At 47.9% G+C, this 20,092-nt stretch overlaps 1 long non-coding RNA gene across 1 annotated transcript in view; it reads right to left on the bottom strand.

Annotated features, from left to right (window-relative positions):
• Nucleotides 1–20,092, bottom strand: part of LOC130160496 (uncharacterized) — a 142,779-nt gene that overhangs the window by 64,998 nt on the left and 57,689 nt on the right. The window contains exon 3 of the long non-coding RNA XR_008826009.1: nt 3,955–4,129. This is a non-coding gene — a long non-coding RNA (uncharacterized LOC130160496). The remainder of the gene's footprint in view (nt 1–3,954; nt 4,130–20,092) is intronic.

Below are 20,092 nucleotides of genomic sequence, written 5' to 3'. Positions count from 1 at the left end.
GGAAAGGGATTCCCCTGCTAGTTTCTAGGCTAGCACTGTTTCTGAAACTTTGGAGCTCAGAGAGGTATTGAATGGCACAAGGGGAACTTAAGTCAGAGAAAGCCTACCAGTTCCTAATCAATCTTTCTGTCTCCGTGTTGAAAGTTAAATCTCCAAAACTTCTCAGCTTTAGAGTAAATCTGACTCCAGTTAGCAGCACCAAGTATTTTCTCACGATGTGGTGGCACCTCACCAGCAATCCAGCTGTGCAGCACCACAAACGGCACATGGGCTGGCACTGGAGGGAGGAGGGGATGTTCGGTTCTGCAAGTTCCTTACTTCACCCCACAAACAGAGTAACGATACTGAGCTTCCACTGCTAAAAGCCTAAAAATCGATGGTCAACAGCTCAGCAGAAGAGGCTTCTGTTTTTCCTTTTCCTATTACTGTAGCAATGAACCTGAGCTGGGGAGTTTGGGTCTAGTTTCAGTCCAATTTTTATTTCAGTTTGTTGGTCCCTAATGGGTCTTTGAAACTCACAGGGAGCAGCACTGTGGTTAGACTGGCCCCAGGACGCTGGGTGCTCTCACTGAAAGGTGACGCAAGGAAGATGGTAATGCCCAGTGACCTTCAGGAAAGTTTGGATCCTCAGGAGATTCTGGCCTGATTTTGTAGAACTAAGAAGTGAGGGGTTAAGGTCAAATCATCAGATCAGTTGTTTACTGCAGTCTCTGCTACCCCACAGAATTTACTGAGAGCAGGTCCTGCCCTAGAGCCAGGCAGAGGCATTATTTCAGGTTACCCAAGGATTAGGCAAATGTAAACCAACAGCCTACGTTCCTGCCTCGTGGGCTGCTGCCTGCCTTTTTCTGTGTGTTCAGTAGGCTTTTTGTATTTTATTTTAAATGCAAACCAAATTACAGAGTAGCATATTTCTGTTTTTCTAGTGAATACTATTGTAATGACTAATTGCTACTGGAATTCAACTCTTAGTCTAATAAACCCAGCCCAAGTGAATGCAGAAAGGGATCTATTGTTTTAAATGTGTAATAATGGTGGAAAGGGTTTTTATGACTCTCCACAACCTTTAAAAGGAAGCTCAGAAAGCGGCTGGACAAAGCAAACAGAAGGATTCCTAGGAAGAAGCTTTCTGCAGTGGATGCCTTTCCTATGAAATGGGTTTTTTAAAACCCAGGTAGAGATTCCAATGTCCGCTATGGGGGAGACATCCCAATGGGGGCCGGTGGGGGACGAGCCATTTCAAAAGCAAGCGTGTTCACTGGTTGCTGCAGGCTGATAGTAGTAGCTTCGGTTTAACTACAATTAAATATACAGTGAAGAACACCCAAATCGGTATGATCTGACTTTGTTTTGGAGAACGAAATGACAGATTCACTTTCCTTAACCCATCCTCAGGACTTACAGCCCTGTCAGTAGGAAGCAGAGCCCAACAGACGAACCCCACGCATCCAGCACTGATCCACCCGTGGGGTTATTTCGGGGGGAGTAACCAATATGGGTGGGTCAGAACAGACATCTAAAACAGGACCAAAGGCGTGCAAATGGCCAGACATTTAGAACTTAGCACCCAAGAGCCCCAGAGCCACCCCACACCTGCGCCGCCCGCGCAGCTGGCCGGGCTGCGGCCAGCACTGGGGGTTATGGACCGACCTGTGCAGCAAAGCGCACCCAGAGCCAAGGCACACGGAGCCCTGTGGTCCCAGCAAGGGGCTGCCCCTCTGACCAGGTGCCCGTGCCTCGGGAGGGGAGGCCAGCCTTCCCAAGCCTGCAGGCCACCATCCAACACTTTCCAGTGGCCAGGAGCCACCAGGCAGGTACCACGGAGCTCAGGAAGCCTGATGCTGCTGCCCGCAAAGACCCAGACCTGGAACTGCACATAACTCACCCAAATTCAATGGTAATAAGTGTAAGAGTGAAAAAGCTCCCAGCAAGCGACGAAATCACTGCAGTTACACCCCTTGGCATTGAGTGCTGGCAAGAGACAAGCACACCCCCTCCACCAGAACTTGCACTGAACGCGCCCAGGGACCGGCAGGGAACCCCTATGGTCCAGGGCCACTTCTCTGCCATTAATATTGCCAAGTACACACAGGGTATTTGAAGGTGCCTGCAAGCGAGACTCTGTTGTCCCAAAAGTCAATGTGATGCCGAGGAATATCCCCACCGTGTCACAGATCCACCAATTCAGCCCCACTGGTGCAAGTCCAGGAACCAGCCCGCTCCTCCCCAGAAGCGGAGCAGCAAGCGCTGACGCTTTCAGCTGCCATCGAGGCACCCGAGCTTCAACAACAGGGTACTGAAGTCCTCCGACACAGGAGTTAACTCACTTAAACTGGGTAAAATTAACAGAAGGCTTCAGCACCACAAAACCACCACTCAAGACCTCCAGAACCAGTAAGGAGATCCCTAAACCTTGTGTTTGCTTTTGCTTATGGGGATGAACTTCAGCCCCAGCAAGGGGTTCACGCTGCTTGACAGCTAGCCGGGGACTTATTGCCACAACTCAACAAAAGTAAATAAAACAAAGCAAAAAATGGTTGTCACATTGCAAAGCGGTATTAACCACCCAGTGTAGAAACCACTAAGTGCTTTTGTGGAGAGCCACTGAAGGAACGGGTCAATGCAGTTTTGTACTTCCTTCACCTTAAATGCTACAAGGCATCACGTGAGGAACAGTATCTGGACTATCCAGCCTTCAAATGCATTACCAAAAGAGAAGACCAGTACGAATATCTATGCACATCACAAAGAAATAAAATGCTGCAGTTCCCAGGACCTGGGAGATGCTCTGAGCATTGTTACTTCTTGGCTGGGAAAGCTGCTTAAGCGCACAAAAGGTCTATACGTAAACATTCAGCCTGCAAGGAGGGATATACCAAAACATTTTTCTAAGGCAGTAGCCCTTCTTCCCTTCCTCTTCTCCATAGAAAAAGACACATAGCAAAACTACATAAATTATCAGCTGAACCATGAAAAAGCATCTTCCCAAGATTATGCAAGGATTACAGCAAACACTAGGAAATGAAACTGTGCTGGAGAAATACAATTGCATCGAGACCAAGAAAATGAGGAATCAGTATTGATGAGATACAGCTGGTCAGACAGAATGGTGCTAATCCTCAAGCCACTTGCCACCAGAAGCCCCATTTATCACTCTGGAAAGGACTTAAACAGAGGGCTTTATACTGGCTTTGTGTAGTTTGAGGGTCCTCTGGGCTGGATGCGTGGTACTCTCAGAGATGCTCACCACTCAGCTGGGATGCTGGAGTTAGAGCAGTTGCTCCTCAGGTACGTGCTGCTTGTGGTGGGAGAGGTTTTCTTTCCAGGAGATGACATAAGGAAGCCACAGCAGCCTGGGACAGACCCTGTCTCCCTACTTTAGTTGCAGGGAGAGTCTGGGGAGCACCAGGCACACTAAGAGTCTCTGCAGCCTCTTATCTGTGGCCAGACACCTGGGCCACAGGCACCTTCAGCGCACTCAGGTAAAAATAAACTAAGGACTGTCACAGAGAAGAAACTGGCAGAACAAAGCTTGAAAAAAATCCCTAAAGGCTTTAAGCAAACTCAGCCCCATATTACTATTTCTGTAGTATCTCATTATTTAAGTCAAAACACATGATTTTAAGAAAGCCGACTCGGGGCTTTTAATGCTGGGGGTTGCCAATGCTGTATGTGCACAAATGCTTTTCAGAGGTACTGATCACCTGCAATTCACACCAGATTGTGGGTAGCTAGCACTTAAAACAGCAAGCCTGTAATTTTATATGCAGTTGCTGTTTTATTTCCTGCTTTCTGTTCTGACCTTGATATTTTTGTGGTCCCAGATAGATGCAGCAAATGGAAAAAACGCACCCATTTCGCTTCCATGCAAGGCTGTTTCATCTCAGAAGAGGTGGTGAATTTTTATGCCAGGTGGCAAATACACAACCCATAATCCCAAGTAAAAAGCATTACCTGTGGCAAACAGGCTTCTGCAGCAGCACAAGGACATGTTCCCTCGGAGAAACGGGCAGGAATTTTCTTAAGGTCAAGTTCTGACTCCAGGAGGGACAATACCAGATTTTACACGCTGGCAAGCAGTCACCTTGTTGCTATTCAGAGCAGTATGAACTTGTTCATTTGTCTTTCACTGTAGTTAAAAAAGAAAATAATAAATAAAAAAAAAATACATCAACAAAACTACAAAGATCAGCTCTCCAGAAAGAAAGCTACAATATATAGGTTACAGTTTCCTGCTAAAACAAACCCCCTCACAGTATGATTTCATAGGCCATGCTAATTATTTTTAGGGCAAGCATAATAAAACCCAGGTGATTTGCCTTTAGCAATTTCTTCTTATCTTCACACAGCTCCGGATCATTTACCCACATGGCAAGCAATTACAATGAGCCCTGCAGTTCTTAACAGACATCTTTTGTCGAAACCCGGCAAGAGTACACAAAGGTTAATATGCTTTTGCACTACAAAAATCTGGGCATTGTCTTGTGTATTGTAAGACGTGCTTGTGACATGCTGAATTCAGCTGATTTACAAGATCAGCAAAACAGAAGGTTTTCCCACTGGGAGCCTTTTTCTAACTATTTCCTCATCAGGATGTTGGCGTGCAGGAGTCTGATTTGCCATGCGTCGGCGAGGAGCGCGGCGCAGCCCTTCCAGCCAGGCACACATCCCTCCCTCGCACACACAGCCCAGCACGCTCCGCAGGGGCCGTGCCAGCCTGGCTGCCACCCGCCACGCTGCGGCCACAGAGGCGGAATCCTAACATAACGCAGCAACAGAGATAGCACAGAAAACCACCACCTCCTCGTGCTGCTGCCCTCTGCTTCCCACCTCCCTGAGGTGACAAGGGATGTTCACTTCACCCTGTTTGGGATAAGCTGGGGCTCCACCGTTACGGTGGGGCTGAGCCCTGCTCTGGCTTCAGGGGCTGGGGGTGGGTGGGCGAGGACGTATGAGCCTCGCCTGATGGCTCAGAACTCGAGACAGGAACGTCTCACCCCCTGCCATACTTCTGGATGTGAAGAGGAGGTTACAAGAAGAGAGTCCCAGCGCACACCTTCCTGGGGAGCTACGCTAGCTCCGATTCAGCCCCTATGCTGTGTGCCATGGGTCCCCAGCTAGGAAAAGCACATCTTGCTGAGCCCCTGGGCTCATGTTTACGTCCTTGATATCAGCCTTAGTGATGGGGACAAATGTAGGAAAGTTTAAACCATGGAAGATCTGCAGAATTCCAGAGCTTTCCTGTGGTTCCTATCCATAAATGCAGGATCATTAGAGAGGTTTCACGTTCTCGGGTCCAGCCTCCACCAAGTTCGCTGCCCAGTCTGCTTTCCCCCGTCTTTGGTTATCGCCGGTCGAGCTGCATGTGCCGTCACCACGCTCACTTGGTGCCAAGCGCCGCGCTGGGCAGATGCGTCACCTCTCACTCGCCACAGCTGGTGCAGCCTGGGCACCCTGAGGTGCACCTCTCCTATGTGTCCTTGTCACATGCCCACTGGTGGCCAACCTTGTCTCCTTGACCTGGAGGGAGGGATGCCAGGGCCGGTCTTCTCACCCTCGGAGACTGCAGCCACTGTCCCTCGACAGCAGGATGTTCCCAGCACGAGAGACCTAGGCCAGCCCCAGAGAAGCTGCTGAGACCTGGCTCCTCACTCTCCTGCTCTGCCGTCGCTCCAGGGCATCAGTGCATGTTCCAAAGCTTGTCTCAGTCCCAGTCGCTGACGGCAAAACCTAAGTGGGACATTGTGTGAGGGGGGAAACATGGGAAAAGAAGTTCATTTATTCTGTAGTGCAGGGCACTTGGTGGCTCTTTTTATTAAATTGTGCATCTCTCTGTAGAGCATTAAATGTAAAATACATTTAGGCTAACTCTGGGGTGCCTAAGGAGGAGAGACAGAAGATGTTTCCTCAGCGTTTATTTATATCAAAATATATATTTGTATTGATGAAGTATTGGCTGTCAGGCTACCAACAGAAAATCACTCTTGATGCAATAAAACTCTCAGGCTGTTCAGCTCTGCTAACAGTAACCCTACCCCAGCATTTAATCACCATTTCCAGACTGAGAAAACCAGCCCAGCTTGATGGGAAGGGAAAATATCCACCAGCACCACAGGTTCCTGCACCACAGTGATGGTACTCGGTCTGAACATGTCCCTGAACAAGCCATTTATAGGAGGAGAAGACTGTTGTATGGTGTAAAAAAATAATTAAAAAAACCTTCAGAAGGGTTGGCAGCATAAAAATTTCTGGCTCTGTCGTGTCTCTGTTTCTGTGAGCAGCAAAAGATCCATAATTCTCACACTTAATGTAATTCCAAGGCATCTAAAGTGATTTACAGTCAGTTTACTCAATACTTTCAGCTTTATTTAATGTAACAGTTATGGCACATAAAAAGTTTATTGAAAATCCTTTGGGAGTATGATTGAGTAAGAAACAGTCATTGCTAATACCATTACAAGAGCTGAAGAGAAGGATCCCAGCATGTTCTCTCAGTGACCTTTATGGCTCTGTGATCCAGGGTTACACCAGGAAATCCTCCCCTGCTCTCCAAGGGGAACGGTGACACGTTGCCTTCTTCCCTCGTGGGGGCAAACGGCCTGGGAGGCACTTCCCTGCCCCACAGCGCCCTGGCTCTGCTCCGTCTCACCAGCAGGATGGGGAGGGCAGGAAAGGATGTTCTGGGAAGCTGAGGGGGGAGGAACTTCCCTCCTGCCAAACTCACTCATGTATGCAGTTATTTATTTTCGTATTTGCCATTTGCAAGCAGAGCTGAATCTCTCCTCTGAAGAGCAGAGGAGTTTGTTTTGGGTGGGGTTGGATGAAAATAGGGTTGCAGTAGAAGGAAACTGCATGGATCCTTCCCGGCTCAGCTCCCTGCTGTGCCATTGACTCTTTCAGCATCACCAGTCTGTTAAGCTTCTCCCCAAATGTGAAATTGCAAAAGATGTTAATTTGCCTTAGCAATTAACAAACATTACTATCATTATAGCAATACCTACAATTTAATAGTTGCCAACACTGTTAGCGATAACATCCACAGGGGTGGGCATATCTCAACATCAATTTTTGTTGGATATTCTTGCAGTGCTGGCAGCCCACCAAGGCCACCTGAAACAAGAAGATTCACAATTATCTTAAAAGGGTAGAAGACGAGCATAGTAATTATTACTGTCAACTGTGGCAGCACCTAGAAGCTCCAGTCACAGACCGAACCCAGACTGGGTTTTATAAAACGCTACAACCTTCCTGAGGACACTGGAGAGAGCACGCGGTTGCTCCGTGAATTGTGCCACAGCCGAAGGCAGGCTTTGCAGGAAGGGAGACTTCAGCGTGGTTAGGGAGAGAGATGTTCAGGGAGATGCAGGCAGAAAGTGCAACCCTTCCTTCTGCTGGGGTATTTCCAAGATCTCTTTTCTCAAGCCTGCTTTCACACACAGTCACAGCTCGTTGTAAGCAATGCGTATTTTCCAGGAACCGGAGGTGAAAGGTGTGTCACGTGAAGGTGGGAAGAGCCAGCAAACCCAGTACAAAATAAAAAAGTGCACTGAATAAACTGGAATAAATAGACAGTAAAAGAAAAAACATGTTCCACATGTGCATGTTCCATAAACAGAAAAAAGGTTACGTTTTTTAGATAAGGCAACTGTGATGGATTGTTTAGCTGTATTTGTCAATCAAGTATTAAGACTTGCAGAATTAAAATCAGTGCAGTTCAGAGATAGATTCCAAGCTCTCCAAAACATCAGGTTTGGCATTTAGATAGCTATCAAGCTATCATCTCTAGACAGACAAACAGATAGATGGATGGATGATTTGGAGAAAAAGATGGAGACATTCTTTCAAGGCTTTTTTTTTTTTCCTCCAAGAGATGATCTGCTTGTGCCAAGAATTCAGCCTGGGGAAAAGTCCAAATGTAGCATTTCCTCTAGCTTAAACTGGGGCTTGGCCCAAACCAAACTTTGGCTCCAAAGACCTGCTCTCAGCAGGGAGACGGAGAACAGGATTTGGTGCCTCCAGCCCACCCCTGTGTTAGCAGAACAGAGATGTGCGTTGCTCGAGGAATGGACACCTGCCTTTGCCCCCAGAACCCCCATTTACAGGTGCCCAAATGTTAATGCTGAACAGATGGGTGGGAGAAAAGCAGCATTTCACGCTGGAACTGGCAGAGCAGACTCCAACAAGTCCACGATTGTTACGACAGAAATTCCTAGAAACAGATGCAGCAAATTCAGTGCTTTACAGCCAGTTCTGGAGTTTGGGGTCTGCTGGGAGAAGACTGTGTAGCTTATGGATTAATGTACTATTATTACATTACTCTTTAAGCTTCAAAGGTCTGCCAGGAAACCTAAGCCTACTATCTATTGAATGACATTTTAAGAACAAATAATACATTAATATATTTAATTTGAGAATAAACACATACATTATAGGAAGGGATTTTGTCTATGCTGATAAGTCAGTGCCTGACCTTTTCCGTTGCAATCCCCGGGTGCTGAGCCATAGAGGACCTCTTCCAGGAACCTTTGCTATCGGCTGCAAGGCGAAAGCCTTAACGCTGGTCCTGCCAGCTCAAAACTGCAGCTGACACACTGTTTGGAAATGGGAGCTTAGCCGTAATTATCCCTTCGACACTAATCTACAGCTACACTAAATCTTGTTGCCTCAAATTAGTTAATCAATTAAGTGTCAAACCACAAAATGTTAGTGATTGTGGCCTGAATTTATTGCCTTGGCACATGCTTCCATCTGCTCCCTCTCTTCTTTACTCAGGTTCTGCTGTTGGAAAACTTTGGGGCAGGTGCTTCCCCCATCTCATTAGAGAAGGGTTAATGAGGCCAGGCTACCCTGCCCCAGGAAGAGATGGGCTGGGAACGAAGAGTCCTGCCCCTCAGGAGGAATAACCCCATGCACTGGGATATGGGGGGGGGCGCCTGGCTGGAAAGCAGCTTTGTGTGGGAAGTGACCCGGGGGTCAGCAGCCAGGCTCTTCCCAGTGGTGCCCAGTTCCCAGACAAGAGCAACGGGCACCAACCAAACCACTTCGGGGAGGCACCATCCTGAAACACTGTTTTGCGTGTGGGCACGGCCGAGCGCTGGCACAGGCTGCCGGCAGAGGTGGGGGACTCTCCCTTCCCGGTGATACTCAAAAGCCCCTGGACAGGCTCCGTGCCACCAGCTCTAGGTGGCCCTGCTCGAGCAGGGGGGTGGGCGAGGTGCCCTCCAGAGCTCCCTTCCCACCTCAACCACTCTGTGCTGCCTGAGCCTGAAGCCAACGCCCTGCTGTGCTCGATACAGGCTGTAATGATTACAGCAAGTCAGAAAGTCCCACTATTTGCACAGGATAGCTTGGAAAATTTTAGAAGCTGATCAGTTTTGCTGGAAGTCTTTTCAGCTTCAGAGAGGTTTTTTTTGTTTTAGAATTTCAACAAAAAGATAAAACTGATAACTGAAACATTCAGCTTTTTCAAAAGTTGTGAAAATATTCAGCTTTGGAAAACATTTCTGGTCAAAAAATAAAATAGTCTGTTTTCTTGGAAAGTTTCAAAAATAAATGTCAGCCTTTTAAGCATATATTTGAAAGGGGAAACTTTTAAAAAAGTTTTTTAGTTTTGTTTGTTGATATTGAAAAACAACAACAAAAGACTTTTCAATGGAAATTTCAGTTCTCAGTGAAAAGCTATTTTTCATTCAAATGACAGTTAGAAGAAAAACATTCACCCAGTTCTAGTCCCAGGGCTGATGTCTGCAAGCACCATGTGGCCAGGGGTCATCTTCTCCCCATTTACAACTCCTGGGGCCAAAAAGAGAAAGGGATGGGCAAAAATTCTCAGGGTCCCCAAGTGAGATGAGTGATGCTGGGACAGTTACTGCCACAGTGGGAGCAAATGAAAGCATCCTGCTCATCGACACTGTCGTCGTCCTACTTCTGATGATCAGTTAAAAATGTAAATACAAAGGCTAGACTTTGGGAAAGCTAGCACTGGACGATGGGGGGAAAAATTGCAAAAGCGAGGTTTATTGATCCCCAGTCGAGATTGATGGCACAATAAGAGCAGGAGGCGAAGAGTGATTTTGCTTTTGAAAACGTTGATGAATAAGCACTCAGGGGCAACAAATAGCTGGACTCACCGAATGATGGACGGCAGCAGGCGAACAAGATGCATTTTTATAAATGGGTGAAAGGAGAGGAGGACTTATTAAAAAAAATGAATGACCACACGTGGCAGGGATATGCCACTGGGGAGAAGCCAGCCATTGATTTATGTGCACTACTGGCATTTGAAAATTCAATAATAACATTGACAAATGAGAGGCAAAGCTGGCCAGAGGACAGCAGAGAACTTGGAGTGGAGAAAGAAAATGCCAAGGTCAGGATGAAGGAACAGAAAAACATGCTTATGTTGGAAAGGTTTTGAGTTAACTCATCTATATAAAGACATTAAGAAAAATCACTCCGGGATCAGAGCTCACCATCCTGACTCTGTGGCATGAACTAGGGAGAAGTAAACGGAGGAGTTGTGGCATCCAGTGGACCTGTCTGTGGGGATATCTACTTCCTGAGCAGGGATCATTGAATCTTCTCCTCCTGCTTTTGCTAAACTGGTGCCTAGCGCTCCCTGGCACCTTTAAAATTAAATACCCTGCAATTTCTAAGAAGCGCTGGCAAAACGCTCCCGTGCACGCGCGTTGCACTGCCAAGCCCAGGCAGCTCACTGCACAGCCTCGCCAGTTTGCTCTTTGCGGTGCTAGCTGGGAACCCGGCCAGCGGAGACTGGCTAAGCCCGGGCCCCGTCTCACAAACAGCGAGGGCAACGCAGCAACCCAGCCCCAGCAGAACACAGCGCACAAAACCAACGAGGTGCAACGGGCGTGAGAAAAGACGACGCACACAGGGGTGGGAAAGCAACCTGGCTGTGCTGAGCTCACCAGGCAGGGACTCGCCAGCTCTGGTCGGCTCCCAGCCGACTGTTGTCAGCAGTTTGCAGCAAGTGGCCAAACCACTTGCAGAAAGGGCATCTTCAGCAGAGCCCATCCCTCGGAACGTCCTGTAAGGGCCAGTCAGAGGAGGGGGTGCAGTGCGACGGGGGAAGCAATGTAGGGCAGCCCAGCTGGAGGGCCTGGGCTGCAGGAGATGTTTTTCAAACCACAGTTAGGTTATGACTGGGCAGAAAATGAGAAGAAGATGCTGCTGGCAGAGCTGTCACATCACATCATGTCACAGCACCTGAAGATTCTCACATCCCAAAGAGGCAGAGAAGAGGAGCTGCCAGCTTTTCCGGGCTGGGCCAGTCTTACCAGGACTGGGAAGTGGAGTGTTTGTCATCTCCTTCACCTGCTCAGGGACAGATGGTAGAAAAGCCCTGCTGCAACAACCTCTCCTGAACCACAGAGACCTGGATCCTACAGGCCCATGGAAAAAAGCAGTAACTGAACTCATCAAAACCATCTCTGGCTACTGCTTGAATAATACCTTGTCCTCACCAGCTTGCAGAGCGCAGAGTGGCACGTAATGTTACCTTAACATTTGATCTACTTAATAAGCCCCCCATTTTTTCTCCTCCTTGTCTTCTGGCTCTGTTACAAATGGCAGTAAAAGAGTACAACCAGCAGGAGAGCCCGCAAAGAGAACACTAGTGAGAATGTGGCAGAAATGTACTTTGCTCTTTCTCACCATTCCTGGCCTCCCTCTGGGCTTGTACTCATCTATGAAGATGTCTTTTCTAAATGCTAGAAGGTCAGAGGTGCAGATGGAACATAATTCTGTGCATTGGTGTGCCTGGCTCAGTCGAAGGAGCACTTATTCAGTGGTGGCGAGAGATTTCTGCAAGGACTACACAAAGCCCTGGCATGGCCCAGGGAGGCCAGTGGAAAGGAGTGCAGGAATGTGGGAAACCACAGGGTTTGGTGCTTGGTGGTTTTGAACTCTCAGGGGGCACAGATCTTGTCCTGGGGCTCAGCACAGGACTTTCCTGTTGAACAAAGCAAAGACCTTAATCAAAGCGTGTAGCGATTTGCAGCATTAGGATAGCGGTCATCCTGGCAGAGACTGGCCCGAGCCTGAGAACAGTTCAAGCCCTCCCAACAGGACTTTGGACACTGTATGTTTGGGGTTCTTCCCTGCCTTTTTTGCAAAGCAGTTAATTTTCACCTTCAGCAAAGCAGCTGAAGCTCCGGGTCATGGTGCTTCACCCAGTTTTCCAGCCTGGTAAATCCCCCTACCAGAGGCAGCTTTCGTTTTAAATAACATCTGATATCGTGCCACTGAATAGCTGATGTGCAGCACTGGCCTGTGTGTTTTAGGATATGTCCCTAAACAAGTTCCAAGCCAACTAATCTTTCAATACCAGGCAAAGTCATCCCTTGGACCCACTCTTCCCCAGGCAGCGCAATCTTTGGGCAGGTGATTTTGGGGGTGTTGCTAAATGTGAGGCCAAAACTCTCAGCTGTATGGGAGGGGGACAGACAAACCTTATTCTTTTGTGCTACCCTGGCGGAAGTGTCAATAGAAGGATTACACATAATCTCATTAAAATTTACACTGCTGAGAAGGGAGTTTGTATTTCTATGTCCTCTATATTTAGATTCCATGTTGCTGTTGCCACTCAGCTCCTCTCCATCCAGAATTAGCAGCCTTAACAATAACAAGGTACACACATACACACTCATACTTTTTGTTCAGCGTTTAAAAGCTCTGAAAACAAACAATACCACCTTGTGTTTCCTTAATTTGAGGACCTCCAAACGGCTCATGTACATAAAGTAAGTAGCTTCTGCAGGAAGGTAAAGTGAAGCACAGGGAATTTGTTGGATTCACCCAGGTTTTATAGGATGAAAATGGACTGAAGCTCCGTTGCAGAGATGGCTGGAGCCCCTTCTAGTTACCGGCAGTATGTCTCCTACTAAGAGTTTTATACAAATAATTAAGGTTGGCAAGGAGTGCCTAACTCTTTCTGGCTGCTGAGAAAAATCCCCTGCTCAAATTTGACATCGCCAAAATAATTAACGAGGGAAAAATGTTGAAAAGCCGATAAAATCTCTGAAAGCCCACCCCTCCGCCTGTCCTGGGTAATGTTAACCTGATAGCTGTCTTTGTCAGCAACAGGGTTTTGCAATCAAATTTGAAACAGTGCAGCTGAGGACAGCATTAATTTAGAGTTTGGAGCCAGTACCGCAGAAAACCTACGGGTCCAATCCACAGCTGGTGTAAGCTGGTGTAATTCTGCTGCTGTGAGGCTTGTGAACAGCAACTGAGGAACTGGCCAGAGCATCTTAGCCCCTCTCCCCCCAAGGGTTGGAGCAGCTCCTCAGAATCACTCTAGAGCCCATTAAAACAAAAGTAAGATACCTCCAATCATTATTACTCATTTTTATGGCCACGCTGTTCACAAATGACTGAATTTAGCTGTCAAATGTATAGAAAAGAAAAATAAAATCAAAGCATCAGCCATCTGCGCCCCAGAAAATGTTTGTATTTTCATCGGTTGTTTATGGCGAGAAGGTCTCAGCTCCTTTGTTCCACATCATATTAGTTATTGCATGGGAAATGAGTGTTTTTCACTTCACCATTTATAAGGCTTTTGCATTCTCTCTCTCGTGCATGCTCGCTCCCTCCCTATATGTATTTTTAGTCCATATGTCTTGGATTGACACATGAAATTGTGTTTGTTTTACTGGTTCTGTCTCTCTAATAGTTTTTCATTGCAAAGGGGATCCAATGTTCGTTATTTACTCTGCCTTCTTCCAGAGCCATTATTGCGAGTGCTTGGTTCAATCAATCCAATTGCCTGATAGCTGTGAGGTTCCCTGACCTATGCGAGTGTGAAGGGAACAGGCACAGGGAGAGCTCTGAAACCCTGCCTGGGCTCATCTCAGAAATGTTTGTAGAGGCTCAGCTCTTTGAAAGCTCACATGATTATCTGTGCTGTGGGTCAGGTCCTCAGCTGGAACCACCGGCATCGCTCTATGGAGCAATATGAAGAGCAACTGCAGCATCTCGCAGCTGAAGATGTGGTCTTGCAGGCTAAGAATTATCCCAGACCAGGACTGGGATTTCCAGTTCTTTGGGACTGGAGGGAGGAATCCACTCTCTTCATCATCTACCTTGAGGCACCTCAGCAGCCACTCAGTTTTCCAGGAAAGTTCAGTGACTGTGCTCAGAAACCCAGGGCCTCTCTTAAGCAGAGTGTCCCAAATACAGGAGCCGCTTAAGAAAGCCTTGGCCAAAAGGTATCAAGAGCGAGGCATGGTTGTTGCAAGTAAGAGTTCCACTCGATCAGATCATGTAAACATGTATTTAGCTCTAAGTGGATAACTAATCCGTCTTTAAGCCACCCACATAGAATACTTTTCTGGATCTGGTGCTGTGCTCTGGGTGAGCATCATATTTTTTCCTCTTTCAAACTCCCTGAAGGAAGTGCAAGCAGAAGTTAAAATCCCGGTGACTGCCTCCACTTTCAGCCCTGGCCTGATCTCATATTCTCTAACCTTACCTGGGAAAGTGCTGTAAACAGCAGGAGTGTAAATCTGCTGAGGTTACTCGGGCACAGTAATATATGGTGCACCAGGGAGGCCTCCTCTGAAAGGCAGAGCACCGCTGTGGGCCCCGTGTTATTAGATAGATGCTGCAGGAGAAGGAAAGGAGAAATAAAGGGCATCCAAGGACCAAACAACTGCACGATGGAGCAAGCGTTGGTCTCTGCGTCTCTCCAGAATGACGCCACCTCTGAGGCACTGCACGTAAGGCGCGGAGGGGGCACAGAGGCATACCACTGCGACACAGCACAGGGGGGTCTCAGGTGCCCTGATCTCAGAGGTTAAGCGGCCCTGTGCTTTGCAATCACCTCTAACAGGGATTTACATCAGCCTTCACCTTCCCTGCTACCTCACCCCTGACCCCCCGTTTCAGGCTGTACAGCACGCCTGGGAACAGCAAAAGGGACTTCGGGGTGCTGTGGAACGGCAGTTTGTGCTGTCAGAAGATACCTGGTCTCGCCTTTCAAGCCTCAGAAGCCAACATCATCCTGTCTTGGAAGATATTTTGGTAGCCCTAACAAAATCCTTCTACAAACCCACCACCAAACCCCTGCAAGACCTGTGCACAGGGAGGCTTCCATAACCAAGGAGAGCATTGCCCGCGCTGCAGCAGGACACGGAACAGGGAGCGGAGGCTTAGAGGCAGGTAGCGATCCGCCGCCAGTCAGGAGGGCAAAACCAGGAACGGGGGATGTCACTGAAACACGAGGACGGTGTCACTAGCGACAGCAGGAAGAACCGAAGGGCTATGCCTACTCTTACACCAAGCCAGGGGCTGCACGCGGACGTCAGCCTGCGGTAATGCTGAATGAGAAATCCCAAGGAAAGCAAGTGAGGAAATGAATTCCAGGCAAGCGACTCGGGCAGGGGGAGGGAAAGGGTGGAACGAGCGTCTCTCTTTTCAAGGCAGCTGGGCTTATTTTAATGGGCAAGGTCAGCAAAGAAATGACCAGGAAGAGAAATCGCTGCCATTACAAATCAGTCGCGATCTTGTATCAATTATTCCCTGCACAGTTCCCTTGCCTTGGGCTGAAGCAAACACGGCCTAATCAGTTTTACATCTACGTTTAATTTTATTGGAAAGAGGAGCTAGCAATGCATCATGGGGCTGCTGTGTGACATGAAAGGTGACCCCTGCCAACTTAATGACACAATACATAACCCTTAATGAAGTCACTATCTTGTCCTTTTTTTGCTGTCTCAGCCTGATGATTTATGATGGCATCATTTTGCTTTGCCCTCTTTTCATTTCAGCTTGACAAAGTGGATGAAACAATTATCTTCGTTATCGGCCAGAGCAGTAGAAATGTGATGGTTGAGGATTTCTGCAGGTGGAAGGCCTTGGCTATGGATCAAGTGAATGGAAAAATACGCTTAGAAATTTTGGGGTCCCCTCTTCTTTTCTCTCTCTCTCCGACTGCAGCCTCCTGAAGATGGCTAAGAGGGTCCCAGCAAGCCTTGCAAGCCCTAGAACACTGTGGCAAAAGAGATCTCCAGAGGTACCAACACATTTGCTCTTCAGCTTTGCTCCCTCTCCTCTCCACGCACACCTGCACTGCTATGATGTACCCCCAGGAATATGCCTGACAAAGGTTATTAGGCACATATGCAGCTATGGAAATGAATCGAGGGGTAATAATGACTGTGTGTGTTTGTGCCTCCACATATCCAGGTGTTTGTGTGTGTTCGTACCTGATTTTATGTACAATTATGATCAGCATTAGCCTGTATGTAATCCTTCAGAGCTGAGTTTACCTCTCCACGGTCACAACACTTTCTGGCTGCAGGTGCATTATAAACCTGCTGTTACTAATTGTAGCTTGATGCTTTGATCAGAATCACAGCCCAAGTTTTCAACCAATTTTTAGCGAAAACGGGTACCTTTTCTCCTTTGGTACCTACAGAGGTTGTATGATGGAAGCCTTCCTCCACTGACAGAGATGCAGATGGAAGCTGACGGCACAGTATTTCAGTCCTGCTAGGCAGAAATGACAAAGTGCCCTCACTAGCCATATGCTTGATGGCACTTGGAACTGCCACAGCAATATTTTTTGGCTGGTGATGCTTAGGGTCTGATGTGGCTGTTGCTGTTTACTGAGTTTCTTCTCTACACCAAGATGATTCAGGATGACTGTGAACAGACCTTCGTAGCACTACTTAGGCACATGAACAAATTGCTGCAATTCCTCACTGATTTAATTTAAGAGATAAAAAAGACAGACTCAGCTATTCCTATCATGTCCTTCGCCTGCACAGGGGAATTTTCTTGTACCACCTTTCCCAAGTCCCCAGCACAACCATTCCCCTAACCCACAAGCTGATGGAAGCCCTTCTTCCACATTTCACCAGCAAGGCTGAGCCTAAGAGTTTTCTGCTCCACCTTACACTGCTCAGCTAGCCCAGCTCCCCAGACATGAGCTGCTGGAGAACCCTCTGTCAGCAGAGCTGGAATTCAAACGTCATTCCAATGCTCAAACACAGCACTCAGTCAACTCAATCACACTGTCCTGCTCCCCGCTGTGCATTTACAATTCAAAACGCTACCCTTTTTTTTTTGCCACATTTTTGATGCTTTTGGAAATAGTCAGAAGCCTTCCAGGGTTTTACAACCACGGCACTTCAGCCTTCTAGTATTCTTACAAGCACCCTTGTAGGTCAAGACCTCTGTACAGCGAACCAGTTAGAGTACCTCTAATTAAGTTATTCTGCCTCATTCCTGACTAATATAAAACATGCTTATCAACCCAGATTCTGCATTAGGGCTCCATCCTCCTCCTCACAAGGAAGGCTTTCTCTCCATGCTGTGACCTGAGCAGGGTTTCTCAGGGAGGGTGGGGAAGGAATGAGAAGATAAATGTAGTTTGGCAGGACATTAAGGGAAACCACAATATTGCCTTGTAATGCAGCTCGTATCTGATCAGCAGAGTCAAATGTGGTGCCGGAGTTATGTCTCATAGGAAGTGGAACCAGCCGCCCCCGTCAAACTGATTGCCGAGATCTTCCCTGAGATACTCCTTCTGTCTGTCAGAGATACCAGCTGCTGAGGAATTCCCAGCATGTGCTGCAAGTGACCCCAGCCGAGCTAATGCAGACCCTTCTCCCATCCCCACCCCTCCAGCTCCTCTCCCTCGCTCCAGCCTCCTCCTCAGGACTGCAGCCACCCTGCAGAAAGGGGGACAGCCTCCCCGGCACTGATGCGCACGCTGGGCTTTCATAGCATGTCAGGGCCTGAAAAAACATGGCCTGGCTTATCTTGGTGAGTAGAGGATGTGGGAGGGGGACATGACTATTGCCTTCTCTTATGGCGAAAGAAAAAGCTGCAGCTCTTGAACTGCTCCTTTAATTTCCCAACACCTTCCTTCTGCCCTCGCAGGAGGCATTTCCTGCTCCTCCTGTCAGTTTGGACAGCATCCTGGGAATTCATTTGCATGGAAGGTGGTAAACGTGATGCGTTGGCAGAAAACATAGGCAGCAGTAGCCTCTAGTACTTTCAGAATAACCTGCAAAAATTTAACTAATTGATTCTCAGAGCAATCCTGTAAATCAGATAGGTATGAATGCCACCAAGATCCAGGCCCTCAGCTGGTCTCAACACCAGAGCGCCCTGCAGCAACGGGGTGCTGGATGTGGCCAAGCCCAGCTGCACCTCCTTTTAGCGGCAGGAGCTACTGCACACAGCTACAAATCCTGTTTAGATTCAAATACATCAGAGAGAGAAGAAAAGGCTCTCTAGAGTGACTCCTCTACTGTCAGGATAATTACAGCCAAGATTAGAACTGGTTGGAAAATAGGAGCATTTTACAAATGAAGGAAGGACTAACTGTAGGGTAGTTTAATCATAATTAATGAGAAGACACCGCTCAATGAGTAGCTGCATGTGGGCCTGGTTGTGGTTCGAGCAGCTGAATGTGATGTATAGCGGCTGTTTTCTAATCCCCTCTATTTATATGCCCATTCGTTCTCATGTCCTTGCTGTAAGAGGTTTTACAGGTTTTACATCATGGCCCTTCCTACGGTATCCAAGGGTATTTAACTGCCACAGCTTGATACATTGGCTCTGGATTTGGGAACACATAGCAGTGAATCCTTCTCAGGGAAGGATGCGCTTGTTGTGATGGACCGAGTGCTCTAAGGGTTAATGCATCCTTCCGCTTTGCTTGCCTTTGGTCCCTCTGCCAAAAACCCTGCTCGTTAGTCTGCTGCGCTTCCTCCGCGTGTCAGCAAAGGAAATCCGTAATCTCCCAGCTACAGATTTGGGGAACTTTGACATCCCCTAATGAGGTAAACACATTACTGTCATGTACAAACAAACAGCAACAAATTAGCAGCTGACACGTGAGGAAGCCACGGCACAGCAACATGCGGCACTCTTTGCAGGCAATTAAGGCTGCCTGCGCCGACTGCTCACGTGCCAGCCGGCTCTGTCCCACGCTGCCTGCCCCAGCCTGTGGCTCTGCTGCCCAGTCTCCATCTGCCTTTGCCTCATGGCGTTTCTTCCTCCTCTCCCACCTGAGCACCCTCTCAGCAGCTGGGTGGGATACAGGGTACGGTCGGGCGCAACGCAAGCAGCTACTGGTAGAACTGGGAATCACAACCTCATATGGTGGCGACTGACTGCGAGGGGCTGGCAGGGCACGCTGCACGCGGTGTTTGGCCTTTGCCCAGCACAGGCTGCTATCAGGGACAGGGTGCTGAGCTGCTGGGACCCTCGGCTGGATCCCCTAGCACTGCTTTTATTCTCCACACGAGATATGTCTGAGCCTGGGAGGAAGGATTGCAGCCGCCTGGCAGAGGAGGTTCTTTGCATCACGTGTCTTTCAGAAATCAGTTCCTTGCAGTTCACCCACAAAGATCCCAGCGTCTTTACTTTGAGTCCCTTGCTTGAGGCCCTATCCCAGGGAAAGGGCTCAGTAAGGAAGGGGAGACCAAGCTGGTCAAAAGGGACAGATATCTGACTTTATTTTAGCAAAAGCCATCTCTATTAAGCAAGAGCCAGGGCAACAGGCCCATGGTCAAAGGGCTTTATTATTATAATTGCTTTGCAAGGGTGAAAGCCTCTGGATAAGAATCCGAATCAGTCATCACTCAGAATAATAATCAGAAAAAAAATAGATAAATAAATAAAGGTAGGATCCAGCCAAAAAAGGAGCTCGCATTATCAGCCATTAAACCAATAATCCATTAGTGACCAAGGTTGCTGAATAATATAGTACTTTCACAGTACCCATAATTTATACTGCAGACTAGAGAATAGACACGATTATTAGAGTGAGGGCTACTGGATGACACATGATGCATGACCGCGCGGCATTGATCTTCACACAACAGGAAGGTGTCTAGACTGGGAGATGTATGGCCGTGCGATTCAGAGCAGGGCATATTTCATGCGGGGCCTAATGGAGTAGTGGAGGCCGTGATGGATGACTTGCCTAGTTTCAGTAGCAGCACAGTTATAGCAGTGCTAATGCGTGACCTCTCCCGCTCCCTGCGTCCTTCATTCAGTCAGGGTGACCTCATTTAAAGGGATGGAAAATGAGAGGCGCAGAGTACGAGGGGGA

Source organism: Falco biarmicus, chromosome 18 (genome assembly GCF_023638135.1).
Source record: "Falco biarmicus isolate bFalBia1 chromosome 18, bFalBia1.pri, whole genome shotgun sequence".
Taxonomy (NCBI): Eukaryota; Metazoa; Chordata; class Aves; order Falconiformes; family Falconidae; genus Falco; species Falco biarmicus.
The sequence above is the reverse complement of the archived record's forward strand: the minus strand, read 5'-3'. Positions and strand labels throughout refer to the sequence as shown.